The sequence below is a fragment of the Somniosus microcephalus genome, chromosome 7, assembly GCF_052327205.1.
Source record: "Somniosus microcephalus isolate GS21.2 chromosome 7, FLI_Smic_1.0, whole genome shotgun sequence".
NCBI classification, from domain to species: Eukaryota; Metazoa; Chordata; class Chondrichthyes; order Squaliformes; family Somniosidae; genus Somniosus; species Somniosus microcephalus.
This window is the reverse complement of record NC_140993.1, coordinates 55,959,359-55,975,625: the sequence shown is the minus strand read 5'-3', so window position 1 is coordinate 55,975,625 and position 16,267 is coordinate 55,959,359.

The window sequence follows — 16,267 nt, the reverse complement described above, 5'->3', positions numbered from 1 at the left end:
TAAGCCATCAGGTCCAGGTGATTTATCCGCCTTGAGTCCCATTATTTTACCGAGTACCACTTCCTTAGTGATTTTGATCGTGTTTAGCTCCTCCCCCCCCTATAGCCCCCTGTTTGTCCAGTGTTGGGAAATTCTTAGTGTCCTCTACTGTAAAGACTGATACAAAATATTCATTCAGTGTTTTTGCCATCTCCATATTTCCCACCATTAATTTCCCGGTCTCATCCTCTAAGGGACCAACATTTACTTTAGCCACCCTTTTTCTTTTTATATAGCTATAAAAACCCTTACTATCTGTTTTTATATTTTTTGCTCATTTACTTTCATAATCTATCTTCCCTTTCTTAATCAATCTTTTTGTTATTTTTTGCTGTCTTTTAAAGTTTTCCCAATCCTCTATCCTCCCACTAGATTTGGCTACCTTATATGCCCTTGTTTTTAGTCGAATACTATCCTTAATTTCTTTACTTAGCCACGGATGGCTGTCTTTTCTTTTACACCCTTTTCTTCTCAGTGGAATATATATTTTTTGGAAGTTGTAAAATAAGTCCTTAAATGTACACCACTGATCATGTATCGTCTTACCCTTTAATCTATTTTCCCAATCCACTCTACTCAATTCCGCTCTCATACCTTCATAGTCTCCTTTATTCAAGCTTAGCATGCTTGTTTGAGATCCAACCTTCTCACCCTCTAATTGAATATGGAATTCAACCATGTTATGGCCACTCATTCCAAGGGGATCCTTTACTGGGACATTTTTAATTAATCCTGTCTCGTTACACAGGACCAGATCTAAGGTTGCTTGCCCCCTGGTCAGTTCAGTTACATACTGCTCAAGAAACCCATCCCTAATACACTCAATGAACTCATCCTCAAGGCAGCCCTGCCCAATTTGATTTGTCCAATTAATATGATAGTTAAAATCCCCCATAATTATAGATGTTCCCTTATTACAAGCCTCAACTATTTCCTGATTGATACTCCGTCCAACAGAGTTGCAACTGTTCAGAGGCCTATAGACTACGCCCACTAGTGTTTTTTTCCCCTTATTATTCCTTATCTCCACCCAAACTGTTTCATTATCCTGATCTTTTGACCAAATATCATTTCTCTGTATTACAGTGATTCCTTCCTTTATTAACATAGCCACCCCACCTCCCCTTCCTTCCTGCCTGTCCTTCCTGATCGTTAAATAACCTGGTATGTTTAATTCCCAGGCATTGTCACCCTGCAGCCATGTTTCTGTAATGGCCACAAGATCATACCCATATGTAGTTATTTGTGCCATTAACTCGTCTATTTTGTTACGAATGCTACGTGCATTCAGATAGAGAACTTTCAAATATGTTTTGTGACACTTAGTTCCTGCTTTTGCCCTTTTTATTACTTTACCTTTTACTCCATACCTTCTGCCTCTTCCTGACACGCTCTGGTTTTTAATTTCCCCACTGCTACCTAAGTCTATGACCTTCTCTGTTGTCATTTTTATTATTTGCTCTCTAGGAACCTCCCCCCCACTAGTTAGTTTAAAGCCCTCTCTACAGCCCTAGTTATATGATCCGCCAGGACTCTAGTCCCAGCACTGGCCAAGTGAAGCCCATCCCAACGGAACAGCTCCCTCCTGCCCCAGTACTGGTGCCAGTGTCCCAGGAAGCAAAACCCATTTCTCCCACACCAGTCTTTGAGCCACGCATTTAACTCTCTAATTTTATTTGTCCTAGCCAAATTCGCTCGTGGCTCAGGTAATAATCCAGAGATTATTACCCTTGAGGTTCTGTTTTTTAATTTGACCCCTAGCTGCTCATATTCCTTTAACAGAACCGGCTTCCTAGTCCTATCTACGTCGTTTGTACCAACATGGACCACGACAACTGGATCCACCCCCTCCCACTGCAAGTTTCTTTCCAGCCCAGAGGAGATGTCCTTAACCCTGGCACCGGGTAGGCAACACAGCCTTCGTGACTCTCGCTCTGAGCTGCAGAGAACTCTATCTATCCCCCTAATAATACTATCCCCTACCACTACAACATTTCTATTTACTCCCCCCTCTTGAATGGCCCCCCGTTCCACGGTGCTGTGGCCAGGTTGCTCATCCTCATTATGGAATTGTAAACCAAGTTAAGGATCTTGGATTCGGTGCATGGGGAACAGAGTGCCAGTGGAGATCAGCAAGGACAGGTGATTGGGCAATGCTAATTAAAGTGTAATTTTCCAACCATTCAAATTAATGATTGTAAAATCATGACATGAATTTCCAACGTACACTACTGGTTGGTAAGCCTTGCCTGCCATGGCTGTGAAATCGGAGAATAATCCCTATTATTCAGGAATGAATGCAAATTTTGGTGCAGTACAGAAAAAACGACGGCCTCACATTTCCTCAAGGCCTGGGGCGGGGTGCTGGTATTAAGGCAGCAAGACTGAGCTTGTGGAGATTAGAATCTGGGTAGCCCAAAAACATTGCATCTCTTTCACAAAGACATTAATTAGGAAACACCCGATGGCGGGGGGGGGGCGGGGGGTGTGGTGCGAGCTAATGTTTTGTCTGCCCCAATGTTGGTCTGGTGTCAGGAAGGAGGTGGCATCGGCAAGATAGCGCCGACCCACAAGATTCCTGCTGCTCCTGTCTCCTTTGTGCTGAGCGACCTGAATGTCTGGGTCAATAAAAAAGTAGAAGTGAGGCTTTCAGAAGTGTCCATCCTGGGGTCTTGTCAAGAACTGCCCCCCGCCCCCCCACACCCCCTGGCCCCCCGCCACCCATCCCCCTCCTCCCAGAAGACTTCAGGCAGCCACAACAAAATTGGTCCTCTTATAAAAAGGGTTGGTTTTCATTGAGTCTTGCATTTTCAGCCAGTCATGCCACTTGGTTCCCTGAGCAGTTGCCCAGAACTGCATTTTGCACCCCCTCCTTGTTCTGGTGGGTGCCTAAGATGCACCCATACTGGCTGCATACACCTGCTGGATTTATAGAAAGAAAGACTTGCATTTATATAGTGCCTTTTATGACTCTGGGTGTCCCAAATCGCTTTACAGCAAATGCAGTACTTTTGAAGTGTTGTCACTGTTGTAATGTAGAAAACACGGCAACCAATTTGCGCACAGCAAGCTCCCACAAACAGCAATGTGATAAATGACCACATGAACTATTTTGTTTGAGGGATAAATATAGGCTAAGACATTGGGGAGATCTCCCCTGCTCTTCTTCAAAAAGTGCCATGGGATCTTTTACGTTCACCTGAGAGGGCCTCAGCTTAATACCTCATCATAAAGATTGCACCTCTGATGGTGCAGCACTCCCTCAGTACTGCACAAAAATGTCGGCCTAGGTTATGTGCTCAAGTCTCTGGAGCGTGGCTTGAACCCATGTCCTTCTGACTCGGAGGAGATAGGGCTACCACTTTAGCCACAGATAGGGTTTCCAACCCTCCCGGAATGTCCAGGAGTCTCCCATAATTGGTCATGGGTCTCCAAGACGCTGCCTGTAGCAGCCCAGGAGATCATTGGACATTATTGAGATGATTTATGTGTTGGTCATCGCTTTAAATTTCCCATCGCAGTGCGTTGTCCCCACCCTCTCCCCCACCCCCACCCCCACTCCGTTAGGCCACCCGACCACTGTCACAGAGAGCCGGGACCTCCTGTATTGCAGTCAAGAGGAGGATGGAGAGTCAGGAATCGGGGAGGGGAGCTCTTAAATGAGGGTTTTTTCTGAAATAAGGAGGGACTTTGAAATTGAGGGTCCAGTGCAGTACTGAGGGAGTTCTGCACTGTTGGAGGTGCCGTCTTTCGGATGAGACGTTAAACCGAGGCCCCGTCTGCTCTCTCAGGTGGACGTAAAAGATCCCATAGCACTATTTTGAAGAAGAGCAGGGGAGTTATGGCCAATACTTATCCTTTAATCAACATCACTAAAACAGATTATCTGGTCATTATCACATTGCTGTTTGTGGGAGCTTGCTGTGCACAAATTGGCTGCTGTGTTTCCCACATTACAACAGTGACTACACTCCAAAAAGTACTTCATTGGCTGTAAAGCGCTTTGAGACGTCCGGTGGTCGTGAAAGGTGCTATATAAATGCAAGTCTTTTTTTCTTTCTTTCCGTCTCTGAATTTGGGGCGGTGTGATGGAAACTGGGGATTGAGGGCTCGGGGGGTGGAGGGAAATTGGGGAATGGGGGCTTGGGGGAGATGGATACTGGGGAATGGGGGCTTGGGGGAGATGGATACTGGGGAATGGGGGCTTGGGGTAAATTGGGACAGGGTAATAGGGCCTTGGGGAACAGATGGACTGGGGAATTGGAGCTCGGGAGAGAGATGGAGACTGGGGAATGAGGGCTTGGGGGTAAAGACAGGGAATCGGGGTGATTCAGACTGGGGATAGGGGGCTAAGGGGGAGAGGGCAAGTGGGGACTGGGGACTTGGGGGGAAGATCGGGAATGGTGGCATGGGGGAGATGGAGACTAGGGATTGGGGATTCGAGGGGAGAGAGAATGGGGGCTTGGGGAGAGATGGGGAATGGGAGGTTGGGGGAGAGAAGGTGACTAGGGGCCCGGGGGATTGGGGCTCATGCAAGGGAGGAAATGGGGTGGGCGTGGGAACCAGCATTTCCTGCATAGCCAGGAGCAGCAGCAGCAAGGTGGTGAGTGGGAGCGGCACTGTGAGAGGAGAAGCCAGTAAATGGTTAAGTGGAACCTGGGGACTTGACTGTGGGTAAATAGGGAAATATTGTTTCTATTGGTGGGTGAATGGGGAACTTGGGAATGGAAACCAAGGATTTTCACTGGAACTTACAAGGGGGAAGGAACGAGGAATGCTCTTGAACTGAGGACAATTTGACCGTGGGAGCCTTCACCACACGTGGCTATTGAGGTAGTGATTAAAACTTCTGTTCAAAGGGAATGGGATATATGTTTGAAAAGGAGGAATATAAAAAGATCTTTGTGGGGGAGGGGGAAATGGGGTTACAGGAGAAAGCTTCAACACCGAGGGCCAAATGGCCTCCTCCTGTGCTGTGATTTGTACAATTCTATGAAAACTCTCCTTTATCGAGTCTGAGCTCAGGGAGTCAGTTAGACCTGTTGGTGCTGAGATTAGGACAATGGAGTGATTATTTGCACCGCAGTTTTGGCTCTCTCTGCGCATGCGCGCCCGTTTCGTACTGCGCAAGTGCACTCGATCCGGTCACACATGCGCAGAACCCAACGGTGCCGCGGTAGGGGCCTGCATCACAACGTTTTCCTCGGCTCTGTGCGGAGAAGGTCAGGGAATCGGGTTGCTGGCTGGGGTGGGGGGTGCTTAGAGGGGATCGACAGGGGAGGGGTGGTAGAGAGAGGATCGGAGAGAGGGAGAGAGGATCGGAGAGAGGGAAGAGAGAGGATCAAAGGAGGGGAGAGAGAAGATCGAAGGAGGGGAGAGAGAAGATCGAAGGAGGGGAGAGAGGAGGGGGAATCGAAGGGGGAGAGAGGAGAGGGGATTGAAGCTGGGAGAGAGGATCAAAGGGGGTAGAGAGGACTGAAGGGGAGGGAGAGCGGCAAAGGGGGTAGAGAGAGTCAAAGGAGGGGAGAGGGAGGGTCGAAGGGGGGACAGAGGGCTGAAGGGGGAGAGAGAGGATGGAAGGGGAGAGAGAGGATGAAGGGGAGAGAAAGGATGGAAGGGGAGAGAGAGGATGGAAGGGGGGAGAGAGGATGGAAGGGGAGAGAGAGGGTGGAAGGGGAGAGAGAGGATGGAAGGGGAGAGAGAGGATGGAAGGGGAGAGAGAGGATGGAAGGGGGAGAGAGGATGGAAGGGGGAGAGAGGATGGAAGGGGGAGAGAGGATGGAAGGGGGAGAGAGAGGATGGAAGGGGGAGAGAGAGGATGGAAGGGGGGAGAGAGGATGGAAGGGGAGAGAGAGGATGGAAGGGGAGAGAGAGGATGGAAGGGGAGAGAGAGGATGGAAGGGGGGAGAGAGGATGGAATGGGAGAGAGAGGATGGAAGGTGGGAGAGAGGATGGAAGGGGAGAGAGAGGATGGAAGGGGAGGGAGGATGGAAGGGGGAGAGAGGATGGAAGGGGAGAGCGAGGATGGAAGGGGAGAGAGAGGATGGAAGGGGAGAGAGGATGGAAGGGGGGAGAGAGGATGGAAGGGGAGAGAGAGGATGGAATGGGAGAGAGGATGGAAGGGGAGAGAGAGGATGGAAGGGGAGAGAGAGGATGGAAGGGGAGAGAGAGGATGGAAAGGGAGAGAGAGGATGGAAGGGGGGAGAGAGGATGGAAGGGGGGGGAGAGAGGATGGACGGGGAGAGAGAGGATGGAAGGGGAGAGAGAGGATGGAAAGGGAGAGAGAGGATGGAAGGGGAGAGAGAGGATGGAATGGGAGAGAGGATGGAAGGGGAGAGAGGATGGAAGGGGAGAGAGAGGATGGAAAGGGAGAGAGAGGATGGAAGGGGGAGAGAGGATGGAAGGGGAGAGAGGATGGAAGGGGAGAGAGAGGATGGAAGGGGGGGAGAGAGGATGGAAGGGGGAGAGAGGATGGAAGGGGAGAGAGAGGATGGAAAGGGGGAGAGAGGATGGAAGGGGAGAGAGAGGATGGAAGGGGAGAGAGGATGGAAGGGGAGAGAGAGGATGGAAGGGGAGAGAGAGGATGGAAGGGGAGAGAGAGGATGGAAAGGGAGAGAGAGGATGGAAGGGGAGAGAGAGGATGGAAGGGGAGAGAGAGGATGGAAAGGGAGAGAGAGGATGGAAGGGGGGGAGAGAGGATGGAAGGGGAGAGAGAGGATGGAAGGGGAGAGAGAGGATGGAAGGGGGAGAGAGGATGGAAGGGGAGAGACAGGATGGAAAGGGAGAGAGAGAGGATGGAAGGGGAGAGAGGATGGAGGGGGAGAGAGAGGATGGAAGGGGAGAGAGAGGATGGAAGGGGAGAGCGAGGATGGAAGGGGGGAGAGAGGATGGAAGGGGGGAGAGAGGATGGAAGGGGAGAGAGAGGATGGAAGGGGAGAGAGAGGATGGAAGGGGAGCGAGAGGATGGAAGGGGAGCGAGAGGATGGAAGGGGAGAGAGAGGATGGAAGGGGAGAAAGGATGGAAGGGGAGAGAGAGGATGGAAGGGGAGAGAGAGGATGGAAGGGGAGAGAGAGGATGGAAGGGGAGAGAGAGGATGGAAGGGGAGAGAGAGGATGGAAGGGGGAGAGAGAGGATGGAAAGGGAGAGAGAGGATGGAAGGGGAGAGAGAGGATGGAAGGGGAGAGAGAGGATGGAAGGGGGGAGAGAGGATGGAAGGGGGGAGAGAGGATGGAAGGGGAGAGAGAGGATGGAAGGGGAGAGAGAGGATGGAAAGGGAGAGAGAGGATGGAAGGGGAGAGAGAGGGTGGAAGGGGAGAGAGAGGATGGAAGGTGGGAGAGAGGATGGAAGGTGGGAGAGAGGATGGAAGGGGAGAGAGAGGATGGAAGGGGGAGAGAGAGGATGGAAGGAGAGAGAGAGGATGGAAGGGGAGAGAGAGGATGGAAGGGGAGAGAGAGGATGGAAGGTGGGAGAGAGGATGGAAGGGGAGAGAGAGGATGGAAGGGGAGAGAGAGGATGGAAGGGGGGAGAGAGGATGGAAGGGGGGAGAGAGGATGGAAGGGGGGAGAGAGGCTGGAAGGGGAGAGAGAGGATGGAAGGGGGAGAGAGAGGATGGAAGGGGGAGAGAGAGGATGGAAGGTGGGAGAGAGGATGGAAGGTGGGAGAGAGGATGGAAGGTGGGAGAGAGGATGGAAGGTGGGAGAGAGGATGGAAGGTGGGAGAGAGGATGGAAGGTGGGAGAGAGGATGGAAGGTGGGAGAGAGGATGGAAGGGGGAGAGAGAGGATGGAAGGGGGAGAGGATGGAAGGGGGAGAGAGAGGATGGAAGGGGAGAGAGAGGATGGAAGGGGGAGAGAGAGGATGGAAGGGGAGAGAGAGGATGGAAGGTGGGAGAGAGGATGGAAGGGGAGAGAGAGGATGGAAGGGGAGAGAGAGGATGGAAGGGGGGAGAGAGGATGGAAGGGGAGAGAGAGGATGGAAGGGGGAGAGAGAGGATGGAAGGTGGTGAGAGAGGATGGAAGGGTGGGAGAGAGGATGGAAGGTGGGAGAGAGGATGGAAAGGGAGAGAGGATGGAAGGGGGGAGAGAGGATGGAAGGGGGAGAGAGGATGGAAGGGGGGAGAGAGGATGGAAGGGGAGAGAGAGGATGGAAGGGGAGAGAGAGGATGGAAGGGGAGAGAGAGGATGGAAGGGGGAGAGAGGATGGAAGGGGGGAGAGAGGATGGAAGGGGGGAGAGAGGATGGAAGGGGGGAGAGAGGATGGAAGGGAAGAGAGAGGATGGAAGGGGAGAGAGAGGATGGAAGGGGAGAGAGAGGATGGAAGGGGAGAGAGAGGATGGAAGGGGAGAGAGAGGATGGAAGGCGGGAGAGAGGATGGAAGGGGAGAGAGAGGATGGAAGGGGAGAGAGAGGATGGAAGGGGAGAGTGGATGGAAGGGGGGAGAGAGGATGGAAGGGGAGAGAGAGGATGGAAGGGGAGAGAGAGGATGGAAGGGGAGAGAGAGGATGGAAGGGGAGAGAGAGGATGGAAGGGGAGAGAGAGGATGGAAGGGGAGAGAGAGGATGGAAGGGGAGAGAGAGGATGGAAGGGGAGAGAGGATGGAAGGGGAGAGAGGATGGAAGGGGAGAGAGAGGATGGAAGGGGAGAGAGAGGATGGAAGGGAGAGAGAGGATGGAAGGGGAGAGAGAGGATGGAAGGGGGGAGAGAGGATGGAAGGGGAGAGAGAGGATGGAAGGGGAGAGAGAGGATGGAAGGGGGGAGAGGATGGAAGGGGAGAGAGAGGATGGAAGGTGGGAGAGAGAGGATGGAAGGGGAGAGAGAGGATGGAAGGGGGGAGAGAGGAGAGGGAATTGAAGGGGGAGAGGAGAGAACCTCGGAGGGGGGAGAGGAGGTCAGGAGCTCAGTGGGAGAGCAGGTCAGGAACTCGGGAGGAGGGGAAGAGCACAGAGAGAACAGTGGGGATGGAGGAAGAATGTGATCCATGCCTAAAGCGGAGGGAATGAGAGTGAGAACGTGATCCAGATGGGAAGACGGATAACGTTCTCCCCCCTCTGTTAGACGTGGATCACGTTCTTCCAACCACACCCCCACCCCCACCACTTTACGCCCGCACCACGTTCTCCCTCTTCTCCCCCCTACACCTGGTTGATTTCTCAGAAAGCCCAGCACGTGTGTGGCAAGTGACATCTTTGGACTGGATGAAGTCCAAAATCATGACACTGTCACTATTTACTTCATACCCAATAAACCTGTTAACAATCCATGACCCACACACAATGCCCTATCTATGGGGAGACGGGGAGGGTGGGGGGTGGTGGTGGCGGGAGTAGGTCGGGACTTGTTGGGGATGGTTAGGAGCTCGGGGGTTGGGGGGAAAGCCTCGGGTGACTGTCTGTGTGGAGTTTGCACATTCTCCCCGTGTTTGCGTGGGTTTTCTCCGGGTGCTCCGGTTTCCTCCCACAGTCCAAAGATGTGCGGGTTAGGTTGATTGGCTATGATAAATTGACCCTTAGTGTTAGGGGGATTAAATACGTGGGGTTACGGGGATAGAGTGGGATATGTGTTGGTATAGGGGTTACGGGGATCGGGTGGGATGTGTGTCGGTGCAGGCTCGATGGGCCGAAATGGCCTTTATCTGCACTGTGGGGTTTCTGTGTGATTACACTTAAACACAACTCAATCCCAAAAATCCATTCTGTGATGAAACAAAAGATCAAAAGTCAGGAACGCAGGTGGGGAGAAGGTCAGGAATTTTTGGAGAGGGAATAAGGAACTCGGGGTGATGGGAAGGTCAGGAACTTGTTGACGGGGGGAAGGTCCTAACCTGCTAAGGTGAGCCCTGTCTGTTCTCTGAAAGCAGTACTGTGAGCTCAGGAGCCTGGCAGTCAGAATGAATGGATCAAATTACACATTGCAAAGTACTTGATTACTAAAGCAGGCAGGATCTAATTACACATTCCAGACAAACAGCTGGGTGTGTCTTATCCTCCAAGGGGACCAATCAGAAATCTGGCCTTGTCGTCCAAGGGGATCAATCAGAACTTTGGTATTGCAAATACACACTGCCTATATTCTCTAGAGTTTAGAAGAATGAGGGTTGATCTCATTGAAACATACAAAAATCTTACAGGGCTCGACAGGGTAGATGCAGGGAGGATGTTTCCCCTGGCTGAGGAGTCTAGAACCAGGGGTCACGGTCTCAGAATAAGGGGTCGGCCATTTAGGACTGAGATGAGGAGAAATTTCTTTATTCAGAGGGTGGTGAATCTTTGGAATTCTCTACCCCAGAGGGCTGTGGAGGCTCAGTCGTTGAGTATATTCAAGACAGAGAGTGGTAGATTCTGAATAATAAGGGAATCAAGGGATATGGGGATAGTGCAGGAAAGTGGAGATGAGGTAGAAGATCAGCCATGATCTTATTGAATGGCAGAACAGGCTCGAAGGGCCAAATGGCTCCTATTTCTTATGTTTTTATGCCTTACGACAATGTGCCCTGTGAGAATTTCACCAAACACTAAGCCCACTGTCCTTTGTGCAATCTCTTGGATTGGTTCAGGTCAGTCTGTGCCGCCCGGTTTTGACATGTGCACGGGCCAGAACTTCGGGTCCCCACGGGTGAGTATGCACTGGGTACTCATTCGTAGGCCCAACGAAAGTGCCGGTTTTGTGCATGCACTGCGCATGCGTGGGAAACCGGAACTTCCGTTCCCTTAAAGGAAGGGGTTCACAGGTCGAACGCGTGCGCTGGAGAGGCAGCGCGTACGCCTGGAACTGCCGTTTTTTTTCCAGGTTTATCCGGGAGGGTAAGTCTCCAGGAATAATGTTGTAAAAAGCAGTCGCAAGGCCTGCTTTTAACAAGGTAAGTGGTGAATTAAGTAAAATTAAAACATTTTTTCCACAGGTTTATTATTTTTAAATAGTTTAAAGAAAGGTAAGTTTATTTTTAGCCCCGTTAGAAAGTGTAATTAATTTTTTCAAAAATTTAAATTATTGTTTAAAATAGTTATTTTATGTAATTTATATTTTATTTTAAAAATGTGATTTTTTAAAAATTTAGTTGAAGTTTTAGATATGTTTTGGGGCTGAATTGTATTCATAGATTTGACAGGTCTTCCTGTCAAACCTATGAATGGAGATTCCCTGCTACCATTGGCTCTCCATGGCCCACATGATCCCAGGGGACGCTTCGAACTAACTGCACCCCTGGGATACGCAAGCACTGCTGCCGGCAGTTGGAGCAGGCCCATAATCGGAATCCCACGGGGGCCCACAGCACAACGGCAGGCACGCTAGGTAAGTGCAGGTCGGAGGCTTGCACCCACGGGAAGCCTCCGACCCGAATTTCTGGGTCGTGAAGAACAAGTACAGATCGGCTCTGACTGAGGTTGCCAGTGCAGAGTTGTCACCTTCACACATAACCGGAGTCCAAACCAGAATCTAAGGAGATAGGGCCAGTTAAAAGTGGCATTGACCGGGGAGCCTGACCACACCTTGTGCAGTGCAAGGGGATTCTGGCTATGGTTTCAGGGTGAATATCAGCAGGTTATAGGATTACTACTAGTTAGGTAGGATATCGGGGCATTACACCTATTACTACCACTTACATATAGACTTTGAATTATTGCATTACTCTCATGAGAGGAATCTAAGTGTTACCAATTTCAGTGAGTTACCTCCCATCTCTGGTTTCCCCTCTGCAAGTTGTTCTCCCACCTTCGGATTCCCCTCCTCCCCACCTTCGGTTTCCCCTCCTCGCCTGCTCATGGGTGGTCTCCTGGTCCTTGGAACTTGTGGCACAGCAGCTGCTGGTGTGAAACCACAAGCAAAAATACTCAACATACATGGAACCCAACCTTTATAAGCTAACTGCAATAACATTTGTAGAAGACATGTGATCAGGTGTCATGTGATCAGAATACCTCCAACCAGTGTTGGCCACCCTAGCCACAGCTGACTTCTAAGTTTTAAGTGAACAATGCGACCCTGCCCTGACCCTGGACACTCCGGCTTCGTCAGGAGCACGGTGTCACCAGGGAGCCGGAGTTGTCACGCTGCCACACTTACAGAGGCAAAGCAGGATTGAGGAATTTAGGTCACTGCTTCTGAGGCCTTATTATGGTGTGCATTATGGAAATTCGATTTTAGTTGCAGAACTGCTATCTTCAGCTGTAATAGAACTGAAAAGCAGAATTATATCATCCAACCCTGAATAGCTAACACTTGTGTTTTTATTATATAAATGTTTTCTTCAGGCTTTGCCGCATGGGGATTTTATTTCATGATCCAATCCATCCTGTGACTCATTCATTTGCCAAGATCTTAAATTTAACATAGATTGAAGCCAAGCCTCAGAGCAGCAGAACAAAACAAACCTATATTAGCTACCAAGAAATGACAGCGTTGTTTCAATTTACTTACAGGCTCAAAAAAATGAGTTGAGCAATTGGGGTCTGTGAGCCGTATTTCATCAGCCATTGTATGTTTGGCACTAAGGGGGAAAAATTCGGTATCGACCATTTTGGGGCGCTAACATCGCCTGTGCGCTAACTTTAGCGCTGGCGACCGCGACATTGAGTTTTAGCGCCCCAAGAGGGAAGTGGAACGCTGAATCAAGCGCCCCGCTTCCTTTTAGGGCGCTAACGTCGGAGAGCGGGGCGGAGACTTCAGCAGCGCTGCACACTGGGCCGTGCAGCGCTACCGCATTGGAAGGCTCCTTCCCTCCCTTAAAGGGAAGGGCCATCGCTGCAGGCTCTGCAATTTAAAGAGTACCTACCTGGCCCACCAAGGCAGCCGCGATCTCGCGCGATCAGCCCGGCACTCAAGCAGAGTGCCGGGTTGATCGATCGCGGGCAGGAACCATCGAAAAAAACAGGAAAGGTAAGCTTTTTTTCACTTACCTTGGCCACCTCGTCTTTAATCATCGCCTGCGAAGCGGCCGACTGCCCGATGCACGCCTCCTGCAGCTGTCAGTGCTTTCTACTGGTGCTGCTTCAAGTGGCGGAAGTCAATTTCGGGTCCGTGGCGCAACCGGGGTGATGTGCACAGTGATGACGTCACAATCTCCGGGCGAAGGAGAGCGGGGTGCAACGCCGTAGCGCTGCCGCAAAACTCCCACCGAGTATGGCGGGAGTCGATGCCAGCGGCTCGCCCGGTTGCAAAGCCATTTGCGCCCTGTTAACGCCCCCCCCCCCCCCCCCCCCCCGTTCACTAGAATGATCAGAGTACATACAGATTATAAACAAATGACAAAGCGGAACAAGGAAAGACCAACTCGTCCATTCAGCCTGTTCCATTTTGATGTGGTGTAGCCCATGTGCATTATCAACCTGCAACCCACTCCCCCAAGCCACGTAATCTCCTGGGAGAGGGGGGAGAAATAGAGAAAAATAGCTTTAAAAAAAACAAACTTAGAAAATTCCTCTCTAACCACAAAAGGCAACAAGGAAGCTCCAGGAAACTGATAACACTCATTGGCTCACCTAGCTTCTGTAACTCGATCCATTTATGTGACAAATGGGATGAAAGAGTGAAAGGAGTCAGCTGTGGCTCAGTGGTAGCACTCTTATCTCTGAGTCAAAAGGTCATGAGTTGAAGTCCCACTCCAGAGACTTGAGCACATAATCCAGGCCGAAATATCAGTGCAGTACTGAGGGAGTGCTGCACTGTCAGAGGTGCTGGCTTTTTGATGAGTCTTTAAACCGAGGCTCCATCTGCCTTCTTAAATGGACATAAAGGATCCAATGACACTATTTCGAAGAAGAGCAGGGGACTTCTCCCCAGTGTCCTGGCCAATATTTATCCTTCAACCAACATCACTAAAACAGATTATCTTGTCATTATCTCATTGCTGTTTGAGGGAACTTGCTGTGCGCAAATTGTCTACCGCATTTCCTACAACAGTGACTATACTTCATAAATACTTCATTGGCTGCAAAGCGCTTTGTAATGTCGTGAATGGTGCTATATAAATTCAAGTGCTTCTTCAATGCGAGAAGACTTTTATCCCAGCAGGGTTGGATGTGGAATCATGTCACAGAGATGAAAGGGCAGTGGAATTTTTGATCCAGTGCACTTTCCAGTCCCTTTATCTGTTTTTACACGCTTATTCAAATAGATATATTGAGCTTTGCTTTGTGATGTGGATGTTGAATCAGTTCCACAATGATTCAGAACTGCATTTTTGCTCCCACGTAACTTAACATGTAGCTACAAGTCAAAAATCGGTATTAAAGGGCCACTAGCTTCTTGAACAATTATTTGGCAAACAGGTTTTTGTGGGCTTTTGTGGGGAGAGAGAGAAAAGAGAAAAGCCATGTCTGTATTTCAGCCTATTGTTAAGTGATGTGTTGTGTTTTGACATTGTTTAAATTTTTGCATTGTTTGTCTCTCAACAAATTTTGAAAAAAGATATGCCATCTCTGATCACTTCCTTTTATCACTCTCCACTCATATCCCCCTTCCCCTCCCAACCCTACTTCCTTCTGTGTCCGGCCCTGGAAAAAAACTCTCTCTTAATTCACTTACAACTGCACTTTCAAAATCCCAACTGTGCAGCCTTTGGCCCTTCATTCACCGCGACATTTCTGCTCAACCACACCCTCACCACCACCTTTGATGCCCTAGTTCCCATTAAATCTATTACTCTCTCTCACCCTGACTGTGCCCCCGGTACGGCCCTCATCTCTGCTCCCTTAAGTCCAAGGGATGCAGACTTGAATGGATATGGCGAAAAACTGGTTTAGCCATTCACTGCCAGATCTGGCTGGACCACATAAAGCACTATCGGGTCCTGCTCTCGTCTGCCAAAATTGCTCACTATTCCAGAATCATCCTGGAGTGCAAAGATAACCCTGGCTTCTTTTCTCTACTGCAAACCATTTTCTTAAAATCCTCTCCCCTGTCTCCTCCACCCTCACCTCCAACAACAAGTGCGAGGAGCTCATGGACTTCTTTGTCACTAAGATTGAGACCATCCGATCAACTGCCTCTGCCATTTCCCTCCCTCCCTAGCCCACTGGGCCAAACCTCCTCTAAGGTTCCCCCCTGCCCTAGCCCTAAACTCGCATCTTTCTCTCATTTCTCTCCGATCTCCCCTCATGCCCTCTGCGAGCTCATCTTGTCCATGAGACCCACCTCCTGCTCCCTTGACCTTATTCCCACTAAACTTCCCTGGCTCCCATATTAACTGATATTGTTAACAGTTCTCTCTCCTCAGGTACTGTCCCCCTCTTCAAATCTGCCGACATCACCCCTCTCCTCAAAAAAAACCTTGACCACTCTGTCCTTGCAAAGTACCGCCCGTCTCCGACCTCCCTTTAATCTCCAAAGTCCTTGAACAGCTGTTGCCTCCCAAATCCGTGTCCATCTTTCCCGGAACTCCATATTTGAATCCCTCCAATCAGATTTTCACCCCTGCCACAGTACCAGAACGACTATCAAAGTCTCAAAAGACATTCTATGTCTTCTATGTCATTCTATGACAATGGTAAACTATCTGTGCTCGTCCTTCTCGACCTGTCTGCAACCTTTGACACAGTTGACCACACCATCCTCCTCCAACGCCTCTCCACCATCGTCCAGCTGGGTGAGACTGCACTCGCCTGGTTGCATTCTTATCTATGCAGTCGTAGCCAGAAAATCACCTGCAATGGCTTCTCTTCCCGCTCCCGCACCATTACACCTGGTGTCCCCCAAGGGTCTATCCTTTGCCCCCCTCCCTCCTATTTCTCATCTACATGCAGCTCCTCAGCGACATCATCCAAAAACACAGTGCCAGTTTACACATGTAAGCTGACGACACCCAGCTCTACCTCACCACCACCTCTCTCGATCCCTCTACTGCCTCTGATTTGTCAGACCACTTGTCCGACCTCCAGTACTGGATGAGCAGATTTCTCCTCCAACGAAATATTGGGAAGACCATTGCCTTCGGTCCCTGCCGCAAACTCCGCTCCTTAGCCATCGACTGCATACCTCTTCCTGGCAACAGTCTGAGGCTGAACCAGGCTGTTTGCAGCCTTAGTGTCAAATCTGACCTCAACATTAGCTTCTGACCACATATTCCACCTCCGTAACATCGCTCGACTCCGCCCCTGCCTCAGCTCATCTGCTGCTGAAACCCTCATCCATGCCTTTGTTACCTCTGGACTTGACTAATACAATGCACTCCTGGCCAGCCGCCCACGTTCTACCCTCTGTAAACGAGGTCATCCAAAACTCCTTGTCCTAACTC